This window comes from Podarcis melisellensis, assembly GCF_964234715.1.
Source record: "Podarcis melisellensis genome assembly, chromosome: 6".
NCBI lineage: Eukaryota > Metazoa > Chordata > Lepidosauria > Squamata > Lacertidae > Podarcis > Podarcis melisellensis.
This window is the reverse complement of record NC_138538.1, coordinates 66840572-66866599: the sequence shown is the minus strand read 5'-3', so window position 1 is coordinate 66866599 and position 26028 is coordinate 66840572. Positions and strand designations below refer to the sequence as shown.

General features: G+C 43.8%; 1 long non-coding RNA gene across 2 annotated transcripts in view; it reads left to right on the top strand.

Moving 5' to 3' along the window:
• LOC309371562 overlaps positions 1-26028 on the top strand; it is a 55278-nt gene that overhangs the window by 3417 nt on the left and 25833 nt on the right. The window contains exons 1-2 of one of the 2 annotated variants that reach the window (XR_014169199.1): positions 10956-11142; positions 11459-11545. This is a non-coding gene — a long non-coding RNA (uncharacterized lncRNA). Of the gene's footprint in view, positions 1-10955; positions 11143-11458; positions 11546-26028 lie in introns of those variants that run through there. The other variant, XR_014169200.1, reaches the window with a different exon arrangement.

The following is a 26028-nucleotide window of genomic DNA, read 5'->3' as shown; positions in this document are numbered from 1 at the left end:
AGAAATTTGTTTGGACGGTGGAGGCGGATCGAGCCTTTGAAGAACTGAAAAGGGCTTTCGCCTCGGAAGAACAACTTCTGCATGTGGATTTACAAAAACCCATGAGAGTGGAAACAGATGCATCCGACCGGGCTATAGGGGCGGTCCTTCTTCAACCGGGGAGGAGTGCGTCGGAGTGGAGACCGTGTGCATTCTTCTCGCGGAAACTGAATAAGTCCGAGAGGAATTACACGGTGTATGACAGGGAACTACTTGCCATTCACGAAGCATTCCGGAGGTGGAGACATTTATTAATTGGGGCACAACACAAGGTGCAAGTGTGCACCGACCACAAAAATTTAGAGTATTGGAGAACAGCTCGAGTGCTCAACCAACGACAAGTGAGATGGGCACAGGAATTCTCCAAATTTAACTTTGAGATTTGTTATGTGCCAGGCCCAGAAAACGTCAGGGCGGATGCGCTCTCACGCAAACCAGAATATTGGGAAGGGGAGGAGGTGATCGAAGAGAGACATGTCATCCCGGAGGACCGCTGGGTGTGTGGGGCGGCGCTGGTGGGGCAACGGGAACTGGTGGAGGAAACGGAAAATGATGAATATGCCCAGGATAAGCTCAGAGGTCTCAGGGGGGAGGGCGAGAGCCCCGGAGGTTTTGAGGAAAGAAATGGGGCATTGTATTACAAAGGGGCACTGTATATACCCGAAGGTGAATTGAGGGAGAGAGTACTCAAGCAGTTGCATGATAGCCCCACGGCGGGACATTTTGGGCAACACAAAACCATGTGGTTGGTTACCAGGGAATTTTGGTGGCCTAAGGTGAGGGAAGATGTAAGGGAGTATGTAAGAGGGTGTGACCAATGTCAGCGAGCCAAAGGGGAAAGAAGGGCGCCGGCAGGGTTATTAGAACCTTTACCCACACCAGAACGGCCTTGGGAAGCGATATCAATAGATTTTATGACGGATCTGCCAAGGTCCAAGGGGAAAACAGCCATCATGGTAGTAGTAGACCTGTTAACTAAGATGTGCCATTTTGTAGCATGCTCACATGCAGTCACAGCGGAAGAAACGGCGAAGTTGTTTGTGGAACATATCTTTAGGTTGCACGGGGCTCCCTCGAGGGTGATCTCAGATCGAGGCAAACAATTTACTTCCAGGTTCTGGAGGAAGCTCATGAGCTTGCTACACGTGGAAGTTAATTTTTCAACTGCCCGGCACCCTGAAACCAACGGGCAGGCGGAAAGGGCAAATGGCATTCTTCAACAATATCTTAGGTGTTATGTCAATGACAGAGAGAACGATTGGGTCGAAAAGTTGGCGTTGGCAGAATTTGCCTACAATAATGCGGAGAATGTGTCCACAGGGATGAGTCCCTTTTTGGCTAATTACGGGTGTCACCCCAGGGCATTTCCAGGGGAAGGAGGGGAGAGATGGAGCGTTCCAGCGGCTGAACATTTTGTAGAAGAGATGGAAGCCATCCATCAGCAGCTCCAGCTCAACTTAGAAAGGGCCAAGGCACAATATAAGAAGCAGGCAGACAAGAACAGAAGGGAAGGTGAAACCATAAAGGTGGGGGATCAAGTGTGGTTGTCAACCCAAGGGTTGCCGTTCAAAGGGGGTTGTAAGAAACTGAGGCCCAGAAGATTGGGACCCTTTGAGGTGATTCAGCAGGTCAACCCGGTAGCTTTCAAACTCCGATTACCCAACCACATGAAATTGCACCCAGTGTTCCACAGGTCGTTACTGTCACCATACAGGGGGGGACGTGAAGGGGAGCACGTCAGGGGACCAGCCTTGGAAGAGAGGGAACGCCGCAACCATGTAGCGGAAATCCTCGATTCCAGGTGGAAGGGTAATCAGGTGGAGTATTTGGTGGCGTGGGAAGGGGAACCGGAGTCAGAAAACACCTGGGTAAGTGCAGAGGAAGTCAATGACGAGGTTTTAACAGAAACGTTCCACCAAAGGTTCCCGAGGAAACCTCAGCCTATAGCAAGGTTTAGGAGGGAGTATTTCGGCACCACCGATGAGGAAGAGGAAATGGAAGGGTTCACGGAGTCGGAGTTGGAAGATGGAGTGGACTCTGATGACGAAGAGTACCTAGAGAGTAGGAACAGCAACAAGTGGAAGGAAGTGTTCGCGACGTCGGAAGATGAGGGAGGTTCTTTCAGGGGTTTTACCTCCTCACCGCCAGTAGGAGAGGAGACGGGAGGGGGTGAAGGGGGCCCTGGAGGGGAGGTGGATGTCAGGGAACTGACATCTAAAGCGCCGCAGGTGCAAAGGCTCCCTGAGGTTGAGAGAGCAGTAGCAGCGGAAGAGGGAACCAGTAGAGGGCGAGCAAGAACTCCAAGGGAAAGTGAGTCGGAGGGATGGCTCAGAGACGCTTCAAGCGAAACCAGTGGGGAGGTCTCAGGACCTCCTATAGGGACACCCACACCTCGACGGAAACTGTCACGCCGAGAGGCCAGACGACGTGTTTCCGTTAAGGAGCTTTTATGTTGGAAACGTTTCCGAAAGCAGCCACTTTCGGATTCTACTAGTGATTGACGCAGCCATGCTGGAGGGGCTCCGTCACAGGCAGAGGTTTGAAAACCTGATCAAACTCTGAGGGACTTGCATTTTACGCACAAGCAGCTCATCGTCCCATCACAGTATGTATGTAACAGTACTTGTTGTATGTCTCAGGTTCAATCCCTCAAATCTCCAGGTAGGTCTGGGAACGTTCCCCATCTGAAATCCTCTAAGGCTGGTGCCAATTGGAATTGATAATACTGGGTTAGATAGACCAGCGACCTGACTTTATAATATAAGGCAGCTTCCTATATTTCTGTCTCCCAAAGTCATCTTTATTCTATGGCATGCCACCATCACCACCAAATCAAAACATGTAAAGACTCGTTTAGTCTGGTCATATGTGGCCTTGAAAAATAAAATAAATAAAATAAGGCACAGTAAACCAGAAAGTATTGAGTCCTCTGCTGAGGCTTCCACAACACAAGGCTTTATCTGTGCTAGTGCAAAACTGTGCTCAGTTTTGTATTTTTTATATATTTATATACACATTTACTTATATACATACATCGCCATTTTGTATGCTCCTCAATTAACAATGCCTCCTGGGCAATTAATGCTAAAAGTTAAAAACAATACAATGCAATTTACATGAGCTCTCAAAAATAAGCATAATAAAACCAACCGCAGCACACATACAAAACCAAAGCAAAACAAACATATAAAAACAGCAACAGTTAAGCATACATTAGCATGGCAAAGCTAAAAACACTGAAGATCCTAAAATAATCTTCAAACGCCTGGGAAAATATTTCTTTACAAAAGGTTCCTGGGAGAATCTTATAAAGGCCAAACCTTGGTGCCAAAAAGGCTGCAAGGGAAGCTTCAGTTTTACAACACATGCATGCTGAAGTGTAAACAAGCTGCATCTTCTACACTAGAGCATTATTGCTTGGTTTGTCATCAGATGTGTGTTAATGCATAACTGTCCTGTGTACATTGCCTTTCAGATCCCGCTCTTAAGATAAATAAGCCAAAGTGTCCACTGAGAGGGAAGTCGTGTCAATGGCTCACATCCTGATTCACTACAATTCTCACACACACTGCACTTGCAGAGGTGTTCCTCCAATGAGCCCAAAACATCTCTGCTGGCTTCTGCCTGCAAAATGACATCCCGCTACAGTCTTAGAAACACTCTGTTAAGGCAGGGATGGGGAACCTTAGCACATCGCCCCATGTTGTTGCTGCACTACAGCTCCCATCAGCTCAGCCAGCATGACCAATGGTCAGGGATGATGGGAGTTGTAGTCCATCAACAGCCCAAGGATGGTCAAAGGTTCTTTATCTTGGGACTGGGCTGTAAACAAAGCACAGAGTACCTGTAACTAGATCAGTCCAATTAAATCCCCCCACTCTATGCTGACCAAAGAGAAAATGCTTTGTTATAGGACACACACACACAAAAGCAATTCTATACATATTCAGTGCGGTAACATTGGCTCATTCTGTGTGTGGCTTGGAAATGGCACTCAGGTGTGGGTAAAACTAGCTTTTGTGTCTTTTGCTGATGGGTAGCGATGAAATTAAGCAAGCTGACTTCTTTAACAACACTTCCCACACTACTGGGACACCTTGCTGTTCTTTTTAGAGACACGCTTTACTCATGCCGGAGAACTTGGAGAAGTTCAAGTGTTGCATAATTACCCAAAGCAGGCCTGAAAACAAGAATATCCTGTTTGGATTCCTGTACGCTCCCTAGGGTAGCTCATCTGAATCCCTGACAGCCTCCGAGCTCCATGAAGAAAACATTAAGGCTCCTTCCTGATAGCAGCTTTATACCTAGAGTTCCTCAGCAGTAGGGCTCTTTAGTCCCAAAGCGTCCTCAGACAATCGCCCCATTGTTTACTTGCTAGTCAGATGAAGCGTTATGCTTTCCCTCACTCTGTAGGGCCTCCATAATCCTAACAGTCATGTTCGCTCAGCAGTAAGCCTAAATATATGCTTCCCAGAGGACTTTCAAAGCCAGGCTATGTAGATTAACATTGCTGAGGTCTGATGCTATCTGTGACAGGTTTCTAACACCATTAACATTTTTAAAAATAAAATAAAATGTGGCCAAGGCTTAAAAATGATTTGCTCCCGATAAATACATTTTTTAGTGGGTCAATTATTAGAATAGTAAGGGGGGAGTGATTGTCGATGGGACAGGATCCCATTCAGAATTGGTCTGTCAGCCGCGCCTCATCTCTTTATGTGTCACCATGCCCCCTTTTTTTGATTAAGAAGAGAAAAGAGGAGAGAAAGAAAGAGAGAGAGAATAAGAAGCTCAATTGTATATGGGTGAATCAGGAGACTTCACAAACATTCAAGGAACACACATGCCACTACAAATTAACCATTAGCACTGCACGGTATTCATCTTTTCTGTCACACACTGTGGGAAGCATGCCTTATTAGCATGGAACCACGGAGTAATAGTATCTCCATCGACTTAGCATGTCCTTATCTTGGAGGTAAAAAAAGGCAGACAACTGCATATGCAAGCGCCCAGCAGACCCGGCCACTTTCCACCACCACCACCCCTCCTTTCTCCCCACCCATCCCTGGAATTACTCCCTGCAATTTACAAAGAAGACTAAAATAATCCTCAACCTCATGGCCTTTTCGACTGTTCTCGAGTTTGCCCTGGCGTTTTACTCCGCACAGTGGCGTTTGCATTTTTAATCAGCCATACGCATAAAGCAAACAATGACCCCAATTGCTGCATGGCTTCCCTCGCCCCGTCCCCCACCCCAACTGCAGTTTCTCATTGGCTTTGAATTTGAATAGTACACGGCGCCCTTCCTGGAACCCAGATGTCAAATTATAGGCTCTGTCTTATTGTGTGGGGTGGTGGTGGGATGTTTCTGTATGGCAGTGAAGTTCATTGTTAATTCCTCCCCCCCTTGCTGTTGTGATCCAAAAAGCTGCAAAGGAATCCCCCAAGTTTAATTTGAATGTGAGTCGGTCTTGGTGCTCCCTCCCTCCAAATAAGCAATTAAACTGTTAAAAAGAGAAAGAAAAACCACGCTACATACGTGGTCTTAAAATGAAGCACTTTCAAAATCTGTGCTCAGACTGTGAAGGCAGTTCTCATTTGATGCCTGCGCAGTCTATAAAAAGGCTTGAGAGGGGCCCGTTCCCCCTACCTGGCCCTCCTTACATGCTGTTTTATTTAAGAAATCAAGAGTCTATTTCACAACCACTTTGCCGTATAAAAACCAAACTTTTACAACATAAAAGTGACTTTCAAGGGGAGGGAAAGCTTATTGCTTGTTTCACTAGCTTCTTTTAGCATATACTTGTAAAAATAAAAAAAAATCTGAATGCCATCCAATTTGGTAAAATCTAATGTAGCAACAAACCAGAGCCTCCCACTGAGCTAAAAGCAGAGCTGGTATTTTAAATGTTATAGGGCTGTAACCTAAGCACTAGAGGTAAGCGTGGGGAGGGGGGCAGAGATGGGGGGAATGTATGACACAGTTGTAACCCAACACGGTGGATTCCCCAGCATAAACAAAATCAAATGGGAACGTGGGGTGGTTTGGCTTTCCAACAACTCCAGTTTCAAAATAGTTACAGATTTGTGCTCCTAACTAAGAAACATGACTTTACATGGAACAATGGGACAACGCAGGGCTTGACTGAAGCCAAAGCTCACTGGTGCTGAATCTTGTAGATCCAGCTCAATGCTGGAATGACCGCAAGACATTTTAATGCCTGAGGAGGACAAGATGGTGCCCCCCCACTTCCATGTATACAAGCCAACTGGACTGGCATTTGTGTCTTACTTCAACACTGGTTGATGGGGCAGCACCCTCCATGATGCCAAACAGCAGCAAGTTAGCTTAGGGGGAACAAGGCAGGCTATTTTGCACACCTAGCACTGTCTTCCATGCCTCACCATGGCTGGCACATACACACACACCACAGGCACCTGCTGCCTGAGGCATCTACCTCACTCTGCCTAATGATAGGCCAAACCTTGCTAGGAATTAGCAAGGCAACCAGAAGTAGGCCTTTTGGATAAATTAAGTGTGGGGAAGATGTGAACCTACTGAAAGTCAGAGTGATAAGATGCCTAGCATCCCTCTAAATCACAGAAAACTGATGCTTGGGGAAAGTTCAGTCTTTGCCACAAAATTATACACCATTAAGGATGCCTATCTTGAGAGAGGAAGGAAGAATCCAACACCATTCCTCAAACTTTATCTGCCTCTGAACTAGAATTCTGACATTTCTTCCAGTGGTGCTGTGTACTACTCCCATAGAAGCTTCTGGAAAACTGTGAGGGAAGGCTACAAAAAAGAAAAAGAAGAAAAGGCCATTGGCCAGCCAGCACAATTGTCTTTTGAAATACGAATGGGTAAGGCACATCTCTGTTATCCATTGCCTGAAAGATGCAGGCAGACCTTCTCCATGCTTGCTGTCATGAGCATATGTTTTACCATATGCCTAGCGTGCTGTAATTCACCAGCCACTTCCAGTTCCCTCAGCCTGTTTCAAGACAACACGGGCTACAAAACTTCAGTCCATCTCATGTAACTTCTGCCACCAAGCAGCACTTCTCATTGAAAATTCCCTGTCAGCATGCAGCCGTGATAAAGTGCTGGTTTACTTACAAGCCTTTCTGATTTTTCACCATGTCATTTTTGCTCAGACATAGGAACTCTCCACCTTTCTGCTCCACCCTTGCTAAATATGCTGGTTAAAGGCCATCCAATGTAACCTCGAGTATTAAAAAATGAACAGGTTATATTTAAACACCGGGGATTGGAAGGAGAGGGTTGGTTGTGACTTGTGAGGATGTGGGCCCCCTTTTATACCATCTCAGCCAGCTGCTTCTCTAAACAGACTTCTCTACCTGCCCTTTGAGCAGGCTGTTTTATTTAGGAAATCAAGAGGCTTATTCACAACCACACTGCCACATAAAAACAGATCAGCACGCCAAAAATGGATTTGCGAAGCGGAATTAAGGAAGCAGAAGAGTTTTACTAATTACTGGCACACTTCTTAAAGACCAGAATACACAAGATGCAGATCTGTGAAAGGAGGATAGTTAAGAGAGTTTAAATTCAGCCATGGCACATCCTGAATTGGATTGGACCCCAGAAACTGGAGCAGGGGTGATTTAGGAGCCTTTCCCAAGTGTCGCATCACAATTTAAACCACCTCTCCTCTCAACAGCCTGCTATTAGTCCTACTCAACAGCCTGCTATTAGTCCTAACAACTTGAGGTGTGATCCTATGCAGACCTACTCAGACATGAGGGAGGACAGTCACAAAGAGGGCCCCATTCTGCCACCCTGATCTGCTCAGGTTGTGGGGTGCATTTGTGGCCGGCTTGGCCAAGAAGAGACAGCCTCTAATGCAATCACATAGAAATCATAGAACTGTAGAGCTGAAAGGGACAACAAGGATCATCAAGTCCAACCCACTGCAATGAAGGAATCTTCTGCTGTGGTGAGGACTGCAGGACCTGCTCCCTCCTCAAGGCCTCTACCATCTGGCCTGGGGGACAAGGCTGGACTCACTGGAATGAACTCTTGGGGCAGAGCTTGGGGGGGGGGGTCCTTGCTAATGTTTCCCTGCTCCAAGTGTCTAATGTGTTTTAAAACATTCTTATGCAGCTTTTAACCTTTGGGGCTTTAAATTTTAGTGGCCTTGTTTTGTTTTAGTTGGGTTGGGGTTGTTTTTAATGCTTGGGTGGGGCCGGGGATTATTTAAATCTGTCTGTCATTGTAAATCGTGTTTCTTTTAAAAAAAATTATATTGGCTTATTGATATGTTTATGGTAGTTTGTATAAAGAAAGTTGTTTTTAAGTTCAGGACTGCCCCGGGAGTGGTCCCTAGCCCACAGAATGGCTGAGGCAGGTTCCACTAGGGGGGATGTGCTGCGACACTCGATCACATGCCGCTTGGAACCCTAGAACATTAAAACAAAATTTTAAAACACTTAATATTTTTTAAAAAACCCCTATGTGGCATACAACTTAAAAACAGTTAACAATTAAAACAAAAACATATCATAAAACCAGAAAAGCTGTTGTGTAAAAGCATATAAAACCAAATAAAAAATGAGAATTCACATAGACAGAAACAGAGTCTGATCCTATATGTCGGACTTTCGCTGACCCATTGGTCAGGGAAAGCCTGACTCATAAGACCAGGCCCCTTTTTGTCCGTATGAATTTCCTGAATACCTGCTTTTAATTAGTTATTATTTTATTTATATTTGAGGTGATCAAATAGCCTGCAAAACCAGATACTGTGATGGAGAGAGAGAGAGAGAGAGAGAGAGAGAGAGAGAGAGAGAGAGAGAGAGAGAGAGAGAACGTATTATGGACATTGTGGCTTCGCTATACTTCCAAATATTTGAAGCAGAAAAAAACTATTGTGAAGTACATATCCTTACAGTGCAATCGCATACATGCGCACTCAAAAGTAACTTGCATCAAGTTCAATAGGGCTTACTCCTAGGTAAATGGTTTTACAACTGTAGCTTTCATGTCATTGCAAAACCACTGCTTTTTAGCAGAGCTGGAGAACTCTTTATGACCTCTCTAGTCTAGCCTGTTCTTGATTTGTGATTGTTTATAGCTGGGCAGCAGCTATTACCAGATCTTTCTTACAAGCTGATTACTGAGACAGAATGGACAAGCAAACACTGCCTGGGCATTCTGAGCGATAGCCCATATACAACCTGTATATACTAATTCATTTTTACATTTAGGGAATTTGTACCTTCCTTTTCCATTCAACAGAACACTGGAGGTCGTTCACAAAGCTCAGCAAGAAAAAAGAACATGTAAATGCAATATGCATAAATTATAGAATGTGATTGCCAGGCAAGCTTGAATTTCAGCGCATCTCACTTTAGAAATGCAGCGTAATAATAATCAAGCTACTGCAGTAGAGAATCCTGGTTTTGAACAAGTTTGGTCTTACCACAAAGCAAAGTGTAGCAGCCATCACTGCCGACCGATCTAGAGCGACACCATTTTGTTTTCTCCACATCAGTGTTTCATGAATAGTAACAAGGCACCATTTTAACTTTTTTGCGTTGTGTGTGGAAATGTCTGAGATATTTTTGTGGTGCCTGAGGTAGAAAACTTCACTGTTGTCCCATAAAAATTCAGGGAACAATTAAACCACCAATACATGTGGTTGCCCCTTAATGGTACCTCATCATCTGCCTCATCTGTGGAAGGCCAAACTCTGACATAAGGCCTGCACATATATTGAATATGCTCAGTCTAGGGCTTGTTCCTGTGCGTAAACGGAAAGGAAAGTGTGAATTGGTGCCCTAGAGATTCTCTCTTCAATTTTTTCTGAGACCTTCGCATGGAGGGAGCTTTGGTACAACGGCACAACAGCATGTAGCTCTCAAGCATATGTGTGGAGAAGCTGATGAGTGATTATGGGTTAGAGGGAGAGAGAGAGGTAGCCGGGAAGCTTTCACAATGCTTCAAAGCAGATTTGACTTTGACCCCTGCATCACTCCACCACCTATGCTTCTCATTTTATGACCTTGCCATGCTGCGTCTCTTTTGGGAGGCCTCCAGCTTATGAGATGCTGCTTCACAAGCAGGAGAGACAGATGGCAGCTTTATAGATTTGGGGTAGGGGGTGGGGTAGGGTGGGGGTAAGGCACTAGAATGAACGGAGAGTGATCTGCCCCCAAAAAATAGGCTGGAAAGAAAAATATATCAAGGTACTCTTTTGTTTTTGTTTTTTTGTCTGCACATTTCAAACAGAACTGGTTTGCGTACACTAAATTGTTTGTTGAGTGCAGATATCCGACATGGAAATAACCCTTGCCACTCGCAGAGATAACAATGGTCTTATTCACAGAAACCTTTTGTCAAGTCTTGTTTTCGAAGTCTTGACAGAAGGAGGGGGGGTTGTTGTTGAGAAAACACCCATGCAAGGTATTATTGGGAAATAATTTTCATTTAGGGGGGGAAAAAATCTCTCTCTCTGGGCAATGCATAAGCAGCCATAAGCACTCATCCAAGACTAACTATCCCTGCATTAGGAATTCCTAGCCACTGCTTTTAAACTGTGCTGTAGTTTATTGTTTGCTCTAAATCAAAGCCGAATACCACTGTGTCTGTTAGAAAATCATTACAGTGCCATTAAAGTCAGAGTCGCAGGCCTAGCAAACATGGAATCTTTCCCCCCCCCCCCACCCGAGTGGGAGGTGGGTCTGCAGCACGCTGCCTCCTCGCCTGATTATGTGCAAACCAGTTCTGGTCAAGAGATACAGCTGTCACAAAGCACTCAACAGATGGCAGTTGCCGGGTGAAGGCTCATCCATATTTGGGCGCTCGGGTGACATCTGAGAGCCTGTGTGTTCCATAAATGCTCTCATGCAGCCTTTGCAATGCAACGGAAGGCTTTGCAATGCAGAATGGCAACATTCATCTTTCCCAGGAATAGAGATAAATTGAACTGCCCTTATGAAAAAGCACGCATAAAATGCTCAAATTTATTGTCCTTTAAAACTTTTAACTGTTATGGAGACAGGTGGCTGGAAAAATGGAGAGGCTGACAAATTGGGAGATGGATCCCTTTTTTACAGAAATGAAAAACAGTGGTAAATTCGTATTTTAGCCTTAAAAGGTTCTTTAAAGATTGGTTTAACTCACAAAGAGCAGCAATTTCTCTCCTGATGCAGGAAACTGTGAGGAAGTAGAGAGCTTTGGAAGGCAATCGTACTGATCAATTCCTTTACAAAGAAACTTAAAGCAGCCAAAATAATACAGAGTTTCTTGGTGCTTTTCATATACTGTAAACCAACCTAGTGGCTTTATTTTAAATTAAGTTTTAAAGTTAATTCATATTGGAGTCTGGATGCCTTGTATCAAGCAATAGAATTGTGCTGTTTTAAAATGCCTCTCTGTTTCTTTCAGGAAAACCCTCTGCCTGTGTTGGACTAGAGCGTAAGAGAGCTGTGTTCAAATTCCCACTCAACCATGAAATTCACTTGCCAATCTCAGGTCAGTCACTGTCTCTCAACCTAGTCTACCACACAGGGGTTGTTGTGAGGATAAAATGAGGAGGTGAAGAACCACATAAGGCACCTTGAACTTCTAGGAAAGGTGGGATAGGGACACAGGTGGCTCTGTGGCCTAAACCACTAAGCCTCTTGAGATTGCCAATCAGAAGGTCAGCGGTTCAAATCCCCGTGATGGAATGAGCTCCTTTTGCTCTGCCCCAGCTCCTGCCAACCTAGCAGTTCAAAAGCATGATAGTGCAAGTAGATAAATAGGTACCGCACCGGCGGGATGGTAAATGGCATTTTTGTGCACTCTGGCTTTTGTCAGGGTATCCCGTTGCTTCAGAAGCGGTTTAGTCATTCTGGCCACATCACCTTGAAAGCTGTCTGTGGACAAACGCCGGCTCCATTGGCCTGAAAGCGAGATAAGCTGCCACACCCCATTGTCACCTTTGACTCGACTCAACCATCCAGGTGTCATTTACCTTTTCTCTCCTTAAATGTCAAAATAAATAAACGTACAGAAACTTTTGAAAATGCCAGTGGAATGTTATAAATGTCTACTCAGAAGTCACCCCCTTTAAGTTCAATGGAGAAGGACTGAGTGGATGAGAACTGCATCCTATATTGGATATGACATTATTTGTGTGATTGGCAAATGCTTTCTTCCCATGCCATGTCTGGTTGACATAGTTTCCGCACACCTGTCCTGGCATGCATAAGACACACCAAAGGCTTATGCCCTATATTATACACAAAGTGTATCCTGCACCAAGTATAATATCTTGCGGCCTCCACTGTGTAAAGATGAGACACCCATTTGCAGTCTCAAGGCATGGATGCAATCAAAGGAATATCTCCCCCCCCCACACACACACCTTTCATTTCACACCTAGACAATAACTACTTTTACACACGTGTTCTTAAAATTCCTTCCTTCAGGAGGAAGGGTGGGATATAATCATCATCATCAAGTGTTCATACATGTTGTTTTGTTCAGAAACAAGGCTCTAATTTGATAGCTTTGAACTGAATGAAAAAGCCTTAAGGCATCTCCTTCCTCTTTATTCTGCCCGAATATTGCTTCTGCCCCAAAATCCTGCCCTGATGGTGCTACTGCTGCTGCTGCTAAATCTGCTCCAAAAAAAGGTAGAGCAGGTATTTGGTTTCTCTCCAGTGGGTGGTTCTGCATTTCCCTCCTGCTGTTTCCAGAAGAACCTGATCTAAAAAGAAGTGCTTTCAGAGGCTAGCTGTTCTGTGGTAATCCTCTTCCTGCCCTGTCCTGAAGAACTTGCTCCAAAAGTATCACTTTCAGAAACATGGACAAGCGGTGAGTCAAAATGGCATCACTGTTTGTTTATTTGCACAACTACATTTTTTGAGTGACCACAAGCAGCAAGTATAGCTAATTAAAGCCAGCTAGTTATTTAATAAATTCTTTCCCATAAGAAGTTCCCATAAGCTGCTTCCTTCATAGACATGCCCATTTCCCAACAGCCTCGTCTTAAGGTCATGGGAACCTTCAACCACAACGCCTACTTTCCACTTTGGTAAATGATTAAGTGGCTTCCAGTTGCTTCAGGGAAATGGCACCCCAAGTGTTCAAATGTAGATTAATTCCAGGTCACTTTTTGGCTGTTAGAATGTTTGTTTGGTGTAGGGGTTACGAGGCTGAGCTGTGAACCAAGCTAACACTAGTTCTAATCACCCACCCACCCCACCACAAGTTCATTAGGAATGAATAGGCAAGCCACTATTTTCATCTCAGCTCTCCTCCATTCTACAATATTGGTCCTACCTTACAAGGCAGTTGTAAAGATAATTACAGGAAACACTTGGTGAATTCCAAAATCACTAAAGAAATGCTTAAAGAACCACCCAATACTGTTTGCTTGGAATAAGCTGCAGCATGTTCAATGGGATTTGCACCCTAGGAAGTGTTTTTAGATATGGAGCCAAAGTATTAATGTATTTGTACCAGGCATTTGATGCAACATAATTCACATAGATGTATATGGTTTTCTCTTTTAAACTGTATGTGGTTCTTTTGTTTTGTTGTGTTTTTGGGGGGCGGGGAAAGGGAATCATACAGTTTATCTGCATACCCATATTTCTCACCGTCTCCCTACAAGGTCTATCGCTTTGATCACAGTCAGATTCTGATTGTTAGCACCATTTTCTAGTGTGATCTGAAAACTAGATACACTAGACAAAAGTATTACTTCATGAAGCATATACAGCCTGATGTAAAATGTAGGGTCAGTAACCAAGGTTAGAAACCTGCATGTTTCATGACAATACCTCATCAACTGTAGCTCTACCAGTCTTCAGATTGGAATAAAAATGTAATGTTTACTTCTGAGAACTTTATACTTGACAGAAGACCGGCATGTTAGACAAAGGATATTCAGGCCATGCTTGGATATCACACTAAATCACAGGGTAGTATTCAACTAATTTTTACTCTGCAGACACTTTGAAAGTAATGACCACCCACTAATTATTATTATTATTTTATATATATTATTATTATTATTATCCAATGAACTCAAGGTGGTGTACATGGTTCTCCCTGCCTTGTGAGGTAGGTTAGGCTGAGAGACAGTGACTGACCCAAAGTCACCCAGTGAACATCGTGGCTGAGTCATGATTCAAACCCTGATCTCCCAGGTGGTTTAGTGTGACATCTGAATATAATTTGCTTTATTGTTCCGTGCAACTCCAGAAAATAATTTCAGAGCTGCTGCTAGGGTGGGCAATAGCACAAAAAGCATCTAGACCCTCCAAGTGTCCCTATTTTCCAGGGACAGTCCTGGATTTATCGAAGCTGTCCCTGTTTCTGATTTGATCCTGGAATGTCCCACGTTTCCTTAGGACATTCCTGTTTTCATCGGAGAAATGTTGGAGGATATGAGCATCACATAACAAATTGCCAGTTCTTGAGCTGGGTATATGCTCATCATCACTTACTGTCTGATGAAAGCCCAGATTACATTTGTTCAAGTTGCTGCTGTGGCTTTAGCCCTAGCCCTTATGTCAGCCTTTTGCTGAGCGATTGTAAAGAGCAACCCTACGCATGGCAGAAGGCAGATGCTGGCGATTTAAGCAGGGCAACCCACCACAGCGCTTTTACTCTGCTGATCCTTAATGATTTAGCATTTAATGCAGTTCATCTTTCATAATGCAGAGTTCAGAGAGACACAGCTGCTACTGAGGATGTAACAATATTGACCTCCCAGCCAAGGGCAAAACATAGCTTCTTTCATTGTCTTTGCCCCTGGAACCATAGGACCCTTCAGCTGTGCTCTGAAGGTGAAGGAGACTACAGTACTAAAAAATGAAACAATTAACTTCTCATCAATGAGTTCTTCCCAAAGAAAAACTAACTCTGATTTTGATACAATTAATTTTCATTAGAAACTCAGCCTCCTTCGCAAACTGTGGATGAAAGCAATCTATGCTATCCAGTTATCCAGACCACTTTCAGAATTAGCCAGAGCATATGGCAAACCATGCTGATTGGGAATCAATTTCCTGAAGGTGTCATAGCCAGATCACCTTCTGGTGAGTTTTTGACTTAACGGTGGCCTCTGCTCACTGCAGAGGTGGGCGATCTATTAAGATGGTTCACTCCAGAGACTAATGGATCCAACTAGTTTTCAGAGAGCTCTGAGCAGTTTTCCATCTGGCTCATCAATTAAAGCACTGGTCAATCTTTGGAACACAAAGATGAGCCAGGAAGTTGACTTGAGTGCACTGAGCATGCTCTCCTGACTGGCAGAGTTCAGAAATTTCTGTGGTATACCTCCAAAACTAGGAGCAAGGAGTAAGACGGCTTGAACACAGGTGAGAAAAACTTCCTAGTGAATGTCACCAAACACTGGCATGCACTTACCGGTACATTTGAGCCTACTCAGTGGTAATGAAGAGTGGCTAAACGCTTATTGCATACTGGTCCTAGGGAGGTGATAGAGCCACCTAAAGCCCACTTTGATATGTTTGCTAAGCATTTTGAGGAGAAAACTGTTTCCCTCTCCTGGGATTTAGATTACATCATTGGTGCCGATGAAACTGCTGAGTGCTTTCTTGTCCCATATTGCCTGGGAACATAGACATGGCCATGGACAAGAAACTTGGCCAGGTTCATACAGCCACTTGTGGCTAACCAATGCCCCTCATGGGTTCCAACATCTGGCAGGAAGGGGACAACAGGCTAGGCCAGCAAAGTAATTAATGCCTCACTTCAACTAAGAGTGGTTCCAGGCTGCTATCTTCAGAAATGCTTCTCCCAGCATTAACCTACCTGGACCCTTGGACCATCATCCAAGGCCCTACTCTGGGTCCCTCCTCTGAGAGGGTGATGATAAGGCAGAAGACCTTTTCAGCTGTGGTTCCCTACCTGAGGAACACTGTCCCCAGTGAGGTCCAACTGGCACCTTCACCGACATCATTTTGGCATCTGGTAAAGTTCTACCTTGTTTCCAGGCCTTTCACGGATGGAGTTGATTTTGTTTTTATTTTTAGGGTGCTGTTAATGCTTCCTGTCGCTGTTTTTGGTGGGTTTTTGTGTTTGTTGCATTAGAAATTGTTAATGTTCATATGACCCCCCCACACACACATTTGTGGTGTGAAGCAGAGATGTTTCTAAGACACACGAATGGAGAGCTAGGCCATGGCTGCAGTCTGAAACACATTGACATAAACACTGATAGCATTGTGATATACAGAACTATTTTTCCTTATATTGAATTCACAATTTAAAGGCCTCTTATGGTCCTCCAGCTGAAGAGAGAAGGGCCACCTTAAAAATCTGCTTGACCTCCTGTAACAATGTCCAAAGTTTTTCTTCACAGTTACTTTTCATCAAGTCTGAGCACATAAACAGTAAGTTGATAGGTCGAACAGCAGAAATATTATCAAATTGGTTGCTTTTAAACTCTGCTCCCTCACCACCCCCACCCCCACATCACAACCACCATCCAAAAGCCTTCCTTAATGCAATAATCTTCTGTTTTCATTTTGTGCTAGTGGAACTCAGGCAGAAAGTAGATTATATAGCAAGAGTGCATCTACCTCGGTTTCTAACAACATCTGTAAATTAGGATTTGAAAGAAAAAGAAGCAGATTATATGAACTTTCATTACAATTACAATGCCACAGAACAACTGTTGCCTAGCTATGATTATGGCTAATCCCTGGACACTCTAGCAGAGATTTTAGGTTTATAATGTCTTATTCATAAAAAAGAGCAGAAGACATGCATGTTCAGTTGAGTCTCCAGTGGAAAAAGAGACTCAACACACTATTTGATCAAATCTAATGAAGCAATGGCATGCCTTAAGTTGAGAATCTAAAGATATTTCAGAAGTTCTATTTTTGAAAATGGACCTATCCCATTGAAACCACCATTTCTAAGGCACCTCCAGACTGTCAGTATTTTGTGGAAAGACCTCAAGTTCATATTGGGAAATTTAGATTTGCCCAATTAAAGTGGATTAAAGCAATCTGTTGCCTTAGTGCAACAAAATGTAAAAAGTGTGGCACTTAAAAGTGTGGCATGAACAAACTATTAAGAGGAAGACATATGAACACCCCAGAAGCAAAACAACCTGAATGCTCATTTTCATATATTCTTCCCATGAACAAGTCAGGAAGAATGCTTAAGAAAGACCAGATATAATCTTGCATTCCTGTAAACTTTGTGCCAGCAAATCAGGATGGATGATCAATAAACAGGTCATTTGTAAGAGCCTCTGGATTGACCAATGCGCTAGTGGCATGCAAAGAATGACAAACTATGTAATACTTTCCCCTTAGGGTATTCTATTTCACCTGCTTTGGTTCCATGATAGATTAATTCCAGGTAGTGTGGGATTGTACTGCCTGGCCACACCTCTGCCATTCATTGTATGCCCTTGTGGCCTTGCTCCTTTTACGCCTACACATTATGCACAGTGTCTAAATAGGAACACAACATGTGTGCAAGCCCAGATGTGGCGGCTACTACCACACAATCATTTCTCTGTTATCACCTTCCCCCAGAAACCATAAGCCCTGTAAGTGAAATGCAGAGATATAAGGACAAAACCTGAAACTCTTTGATACATGCAAAAACAATGATTCTATTCCTAGTATTAATTTTCTCCATTAGCTTTGGACTGTTTCCACTGCAGCCCTAGCCAGTGAGGTGTTTGGTTAGGTGAAAATGTAGGTAGCCATGGTATGGCAATAGAGGAGGGGAGAGGGTTCTTCACACTTACCTTTCACAATAGAAAGCTGCCTGCATCCATTCTTGGTCAGCTCTCCACTTTGCATCCATGCTGGCTTAGCTCTCTCCTCTGCAACTTGCACTCACATGGTGTTGCATGTGGCAGCCCCAACCTCTATCATAATAAAAGGTCTCAGCAATGAAAAGTAAAGACAGGAGCACTATGCTCCTCTGTTGCTACCCTGCGGCTGTGGGCAATTTCACCTAACGAACCACCTCACCAACTACCATCCATATCCCTGCAAAGCTCTAGCCAATTGCCTACAAATCACTTGCAAATATTCACATTTTGCATTCTAGAAGTGAAAACTGATACACATGAGTAGAGATCAAGCAAAGAAATGACCGCAGAACTAGAAAGAACACCAGTGACACGTGTGGGGCGAGGGGAACAAGGAATTACAGGTGCTTGAAGAAAGTTTTATTTCAGGCCAGATACATTATAATCCTCCTTCAAGGGACACTTTTGGTATTCCTTTGAGTGTATGCGCCACTATAGTAACTCTGATTGGGCTTATAGACATCCAACAGACCAAATAAGTTACAGCTTCCTTCATGGCTTTTTCTTGTTCTAATGAAAACATAATTTTCATATTTCAAATGGACTTCGAGGAGATCTGACTGTTACATATTGGGCAGACCAAGTCTGGGGTTTAAATGGTTAACCCATGTCTGTGATGCTCACGACAGGTTTAAGGCAGAGAAATGAATCTTGTAGCCTGAAGAAAATGAGTTAGACAGTTTGGGAGGCGGTATCTTATGTAACCATATTTCACATATATTTAAAAATGTAAGAAGGCTCCATGGCTCCTACTTCATCATACTTGATTGCACGTTGAGCTACCAGTTAAATTAAAATGCAGCTACCTAAGATGGCAGGTCAGAGATAGGAAACAGTTATTGCAAGGATGTTGATCAACACTGCCTTCGTTTTCATCATGCAGTATTACCCTTCCTATTGTTTCTGCTGCTACTTGGTCTGGTTTCTATGTGTGGGTGGTAGAACTCACTAGAAGGATTATGGAGTTTGCATGCCAGAGGAAAGGAGCAATCAAAAGGCAGGGATTGAAACCCTACCACGAAGCTACTGGCGCTCATGTTGGTGCTCTTAGCCAACAGGGCATGCATGTCTCCACCAAAGGATGCAACCCACAGACCCCTCGAGGCTGTGTATTTGAAAATGAATTGGTTAATCCTACAGAGCACCGCAAGGAAGTGGGTTAGCTGGTTTGTTCATTAGCTAGACGGGAGACACCTGCTTGTGCAGCAGCAGAATGATGGAATTGAGACAGAACAGCTACATTCCGGAGACAAGAGGCCCCTGTGACACAGCAAAGTCCATGATTTTGAAAGCAGAATTAACTAGGGCATATTAATTTTATAGATTCCAGGGTGTAGCTTTCTATATATATATGCCCAGGGTTGTCAATATATCATAGGTGGATCAAACCCAAATGGACTGAAGGACAAAATTCCTCACTCAGCCAGCCTAGGGTGTACTTGTACTTTTGCATCCTCAGAATGCCAGTTCCAACTCAATTTCACTCATAGGGAAAATAGCAATGGCACTCTGTCTTACCAATGCACATTTCAGAAAGGCAGATGTCTAATGCCAGCCTGCCTCTTGAAGGAACATTTCAGGAAGTCAAGGGTTTCATATCAGTTGAATGCATCACATTCCTAATTTTCAGGAGGATTTGGTCATTTGTGTGGAACGCACAGGTTCAGGTTGTGGAGTCTGTAAATGCCAGCTCCAGGTCTGAGGAGTCCCTCCCCCAGTGCCCTATAGCAGGCCTCTCTTATATTACTGAGTTCTGGTGAGTTCACCAGGTGGCAGCAACAGCAGCAGAGTTGTGCAACTTTGACCCAACATTATTAAATTTCCCACACGTCCCCAATGCCTCAGGGCATTGTGGGTGAGTAAAATGACGTCCTTCCCAAGAGAAGTTTCCAAACCCATAGTAAGCAACAGCAGTGGGCCTTGGGGCCCACCCATTGCCTGAGGTTGCTGCATGTTGATACCAGGCCTCTGTACAGAGCCTGATAAGGCCCTCAGCCTTAGGTTCAACACTCCTAGCTTTATGTTTACACATCGAGTTCTGTGCCTCAGCAGTATGGCATTCATAAAATTCCTGGAAATGGAATGTGATGGGGGAGTGGAAAAAATTCAATATATCTTTTGTGTCGTTTTCAAAAAAAATTAAACATATATTAGAGAAGAAAAGATAGGGGGAAAGTGAAGCAAGGAAAGACTCTGTTCCATTACAAAAAAAGGTCTTAAAGTGCCTGAAGCCGTTATAGAATGCCATTCCTCTGAGGTTTCCAAAGAAAGAGATTGACAGGCTCTCTTGGGGTTACTATAGGTATAAGATACTCTGCCTTAGGACTAAATGACCTATTGGCTCCCTTCTAAATCTTCCATTCAAACATGTAACAGCATTCTGAATAACAGCAGGCTTTATTCTCCTTGATTTATTTACTTCCATAGAGTTTTTAAAGCAATTCCCCTTAAATTTTAACTGGTTAATATTGTTTATATTCCTATCCCTACCCCCTTGCTAATCCTTCCATGTTCGCCTTCTTTGGATATCTGACAAGTACTCTCATGTTTAGGCTTATCACCTAGACAGTCAGTCTCCAGGTCCCTAACAATTGATCTTCATCTTCTTTGAACTCCCTGCGATGTGCCAATAGATGTGTCTAGCAATAGGGTGTCTAGAACCGATAACAATATTCACAGTGTAGTTGCGTCAAGGATGCACACCTCCTGTGATGTAAACTGTGTTGGCTGTGATAATAGCATGTTGCATGCTCATATATTATGGATCTCAGAGTCTTTTCTCAATATATATTTGAATCATGCCATGGACACAGTGGGAGACTCATCTGTTTTCAGATGATCTCTATGAGTATGGTACTGCTCAAGGTGTAGAGAACCTTTGACCCTCCATATGTTGCTGAACTACATCTGCCATCAGCCCTGGTCACTGGCCGTGCTTTCTGGGGCTGATAGGAGTTACAGTGGTACCTCGGGTTACAGACACTTCAGGTTACAGACTCCACTAACCCAGAAATAGTACCTCGGGTTAAGAACTTTGCTTCAGGGTGAGAACAGAAATCGTGCTCCAGCAGCGCGGCAGCAGCAGGAGGCCCCATTAGCTAAAGTGGTGCTTCAGGTTAAAAAACAGTTTCAGGTTAAGAACGAACCTCCAGAACGAATTAAGTTCTTAACCCGAGGTACCACTGTACAGTTTAGCAATGTCTGGAGGGCCATAGGATACCCACAGCTGGACCAGCCAGTCGCCAAGTGTACTGTATACTAACTTTTAGCAAGCATAAGTGGCAAGTGTAATTCCATGGTGTTGGTGCTGCTGGCAACAGTCACAGGTGCTTCTATATTTTCCTCTTACTTCTGGGTTGACAACTTCAAAGGCAGGTGATACTCATCAGCAGGTTCAGTTTGACCTACAGTTGCCCCTATCACAGAGCTGATCCATCATATGAGGATCAAATGCAACAAAATATATCCCCTTAATTGAGGGACGCAGGTGGCGCTGTGGGTTAAAGCCTCAGCGCCTAGGACTTGCCAATCGAAAGGTCTGCGGTTCGAATCCCTGCGGCGGGGTGCGCTCCCGCTGCTCGGTCCCAGCGCCTGCCAACCTAGCAGTTCGAAAGCACCTCCGGGTGCAAGTAGATAAATAGGGACCGCTTACCAGCGGGAAGGTAAATGGCGTTTCCGTGTGCAGCTCTGGCTCGCCAGAGCAGCGATGTCACACTGGCCATGTGACCCGGAAGTGTCTCCGGACAGCGCTGGCCCCTGGCCTCTTAAGTGAGATGGGCGCACAACCCCAGAGTCTGGCAAGACTGGCCCGTACGGGCAGGGGTACCTTTACCTTTACCTATATCCCCTTAATTACTCTTGAAGATGTAATGTAACAACAACAGTCCTCTTAATTACTATTTCTTCTAAGTATTTCTAGGAACTGCCTGTTTCTTATCGGTTTCAAAAAAAAAAAAGTATTGTACAATTAGGTCTGTGAAACGCTTGTTTTGTAATGAAGTCTATACATTAGCCATTAATTTCTTCTGCCCAGCTAATAGGCCACACCTTCAGCTGAAAGGACGAAAACATTATAGAACAAGTTGAGTGAGCAGCTAATTGAAAAATGTGCGAATGTCGGACTGCATAATTACAGATGCAACAGGTGGATACAGGAATTTCACTGGAAGCAATGGATAGTTAAGCAACGAGACTGAACAAATGGTGGTTAACTATTTAGGTTAACCTAAGCCTGCTGTGTGGCCTGTTAGGTTCACTAGTGTTCTGTGGCAAACAGAAATACCTGGAATTATCTCTTAATGATCAATCACAAAATATTATGGATCGATGTCCCCTTGATAGTGCTGCCCTTCTTTATGTATGCAGCACTAATGATTGCAGGAGCCTGAAGTGCTATAGTCTGAGTTATATCTTCTAAAACAGAGATGATATTTGAGTAGGAGAAAGTCAGCTATATAATTTTCCATTCATAGATGGCATGGGGTTGCCTTGGAGATATTGCAATGCAGTAAATGGATCACTGGACAGTGGAATAAGAATAAAGAGGATGAGATTGCCAGCCTGATGTTCTAAAATGGCTCTCTGTGTTTGTATGTAACAGTATATCTTCTGTATGCGCATCAAGCATAAATCTAAGGCATGCATCCTTTTTTTGTCAAGTGTGGGCAACAATTACAATTCTTCACTTAGTAGAATGCCTTTTATCTTGCAAGATCCAAATCACTTAGCAAAATATATCTAAAGATCTCTCCACTAGTACCAAGGAGCAACATTCAGTATTTGAAATTCAGCAGCCCCATATAAGTGGTAGTTACGCTACACCCAATTTATAGAGGGGAAAGCAGCTATCCATTTGGAAGTGCTTTGGAGGACTGGGGATAGAGTGAGTTTAAGTACCTAAAGAATTTGGCTTGGACACCAAGGTGTCAAAATATTTAGCTTGGCAGAGAAGTAGGTTTGACTGCAATCCTATGTAATCAGCTGATCACTATAATGTTCTGATCCATAAGTGGACTGCAATGAAGAAGTTGTTTGTTCAGTCTCCTGAATTTTTCAATATGCAATTCCCTAGCTTTTGCAAAAAAAAAAAAAGGCATTTATTTATGGGCTGCATCACCCCCTAAAGATGAAAATCCCATTTAAAGCTGAATACAATTCAATCAGATTAAAATATCATTAAAGGTCCTTGCCAGCTCAATTCTAACCCCCAAAGTCTACTTAAAGCGACCTCATAACACTTTTGAATAATGCTTAGTTTTACACTTTGGTGGGTCTCCAAGGGAATGGAATTCCATAATTGGGGGCTGGAAGTCACTGAGAAGACATTTCTGTGGCCTGCTTCTTTCTGAACCTGGTACAAATGAAGTTTTCTTTAAGAAAACACCCTTGCTTGATCTCAGAGATAATACTGGGACATAAGAGACAAATCTATCATATAGTATGTCGGACACAAGTTTTTCAGAACATTTAAGTTCTAAACCAGTTTGAATGGAGAATTGATATCCAAGTCATAATACTGATTTAATTGATTCCAACTATTTCTTGGAACTGGGGAATATATTCTACAACTTCCAAGTTTCCAAATGGTCTTCACATGCTTTTGCACTGCACAAAGCCAGCCAACTGGGTGATACTTCCAGATGCCACACCACATCTGCTGACAGGACCTAACAGATGACACCTGAATGCCCTCTGCTGGCCACACAAAGCAAACAAGAAGCTGGCTGTTCTTCCTTCCCTCCCTTGATACATAATGATTGCCCAGCCTAACCCAGTATAAGCAAGATCCACTTGCTCTGCCTATACTGCTTATCTGTGGCCTGAAAGAAAACCAGGCAAATGCAAGAAGTAAAGAGGCACTAAGAAGTCTTCATGAGTTTGTGTGACTAGAGAACATGGAAAGCACATGGGGGGGTTGTGTGTGGGGATGAGGCACCTTGAGGTTATATGCAATGTGAGGTGGGATGGTTTGCATGAACTGAGAACACAGGAATACTACAGGTGAAAGAAAGAGTGCCGTCTGAGGAACCATGAGGTGAAACTACACTACATCATGTCAGCCTCACCACCACATTGTCCCTGTCCCTCTTCATCCCAGGACACAGCAGCAACACAATGTGAGAAAGGTGAGGTGAGTGACAGAGCCACACCATGCTGTCTACTAAAAGAAAAAAGAAAAAGAAATCGCCTGTACATTTCAACAATGCTGTTTGTCTGCCAAGTGCCATTAGCTGAAGGGTGTCATGTCTCAAAGTCAGGCGAGACAAATTTCCAGTTATTAACTCCCATTCAGGTTATATCAACCAATGATTAGCCAGCTTAATGGATGATGATTCAGAAGCTGTAGCAGAGTTGGCTCAATCAGAAACCAAAGCTGGTTATTATATAGATGAAGGAGCAAGAATGTCCTGATACAAGTTACTTGATCATCAGTGCAGTCAGAGGACTTGGCTTTCAAACTCCAATGAAGTAGCTGAAGACATCCCTTTACTTTTCTATCCACACATTTATGGAAAATAGTAGAGTTCTGTGCATGGGGTTCCAAGCACAGTACATGATGCACTGAAGGCAGTCTTCAGCATCAACTCTGGAATTCTTTGGCTTAGACTTCTTCAACAGAAATCTTTCAAGGTCACTGCAATGCCCAGGTTTTAAGCCAGGGATGTGGAACTAGTGGCCTTACAGATGTCATTGGACTAGAACTCCCATCACCCTCAGCGATTGGTCATGTGGCTGGGGCTGATCGAAATTGGAGACCAACAATATCTCAAGGACCACACATTCTTTTCTACACACGGCATTTCTAACAGTCCTAAAAACAGAACCCCCCCCATACACAAACATACAAAAAGGACTTAATTATCTTGTAATAACTATGTTGAACCTGGTGAAGGGCCATCAAGTGACAATAATAATATCTGAATCTTCGCACCTTGGAGTGAATGCAAATTTGGGATGAGCCGCTTGTAATTATATTAAAAGAGCTTAGACCCAGAGAGCTTCCCCCTTAACTTTTGGAAACACTTGCAAAGGCGTGCTTACCTCTCCTGCCCCACAGGGCATAGCTGAACGCTTCACCCTGCTGCCTCTCAAGCGGAGATTGCTTCCTTTTCATGCCCTGCCTCTTGATAAACGCTGCCATGTCATGGCAGAAACAATCACAAGTGACAGTGACTGAACTGTACAAACATGCAGACAACTGATTAAGCAAAAATAAAACAAGAATCAAATAGCTCTTCTGCATAATTCCTAATTTGCATGCATAAATGAAAAGGTGGCAAGGCTCCAGGACTCTGTGCATTTCCTAGAGCAGCCTGAATAATTTGGTTTTCTGTGCTCTTTCCTTGACAGGAATTTCAGAGGTGCCTGCCCTGCCCATGTACAAAGAGATGGGGTAGAAAAATGTAACTATCATCCCACGAATCTCGAAATCGTCCCTTATTGCAGCAAACAGGCAGCATGCATAGCCAGCTGTTCTTTCACATGCTTGGTGCCAGAAGACGTAGCAAAAAGTGATGTGAATAGACAGCAGAAAGCCCATGTGCAGAATACAAATAAGTCAGTTACCAGGGTTTGGGTGACAAACTGAAACTGATTTCAAACTGGTTTGAGTGTCTTGGCTTCCATCACATCATGGGACTTTGAAATACCATTTTGTGACACAGCTGGGGAATGCTGTTAGGATGTATATGCAAAAGGCCTTCCCATTATTCCATATTAACCAACCAACCTCTTCCTTCTCCCTCCTATTTCACAGTCTCACCCACATGGATTAGATTAATCACTCCACACATGAAACAAGTTCACATATTACATCAAACACAGGCACAAGCTGTTTCTACACATGTGTTGTGTGAAAAAGTGAAAACTTGTGAGGACGATGGAGGAGGATGTTACGCGTGTGACATCATGAAGTTGTGTGTGTGATGTCAGGACGTCCGGAGTAGGGGGGCATGGAGTCGAATGCTGCTTGACTTCAATGGCTGGTGGCTCTTCCTTCACCTCCTTCTGGTATCGCCACCAGCCAGAGGCTGCTTCAACCCTTCTTCACCTCCGTGGCAGGAGGAGGAGGAGGAGCCAGCCACTAGAGCTGAACCATGCTTGACTCTGCACTTTGCCTCTGCACTTTTTAGACATTGGGGGGTGGCCCTATCTG